Source organism: Calidris pugnax, unplaced genomic scaffold (assembly GCF_001431845.1).
Source record: "Calidris pugnax isolate Ruff unplaced genomic scaffold, ASM143184v1 scaffold13, whole genome shotgun sequence".
Taxonomy (NCBI): domain Eukaryota; kingdom Metazoa; phylum Chordata; class Aves; order Charadriiformes; family Scolopacidae; genus Calidris; species Calidris pugnax.
Window position 1 is genome coordinate 11163613 of NW_015090810.1, and position 264 is coordinate 11163876.

Consider the following 264-nt stretch of genomic DNA (forward strand, 5'->3'; position numbering starts at 1 on the left):
GGCGGCGGGGCGGGGAGGGGGCAGGGAGCGGAGCGGGCCCGGCCCGGCCGTGCTGGGCCTGGCTGGGCAGGACGCGAACCCGCAGTTGTTGGCGGCTTTTAGAGCGGAGCCGGGTCGGGCGGGGAGCGAGGAGGTGACATTTTGCTTAACACAACACGCCGTAAATCCTGCGCCGGCGCTAGGGCTGCGCGTCCGCCGCCGTGACCGGCTCGCCATGAAACGAAGACTCCCGAGGACGAAACGTGCCCCCCCCCCCCCCCCCCC

At 73.1% G+C, this 264-nt stretch overlaps 1 protein-coding gene across 3 annotated transcripts in view; it reads left to right on the top strand.

The window, feature by feature from the left end:
• The window catches only part of ZADH2 (zinc binding alcohol dehydrogenase domain containing 2), a 26031-nt gene that overhangs the window by 901 nt on the left and 24866 nt on the right, over nt 1-264 (top strand). The window lies entirely within an intron of this gene.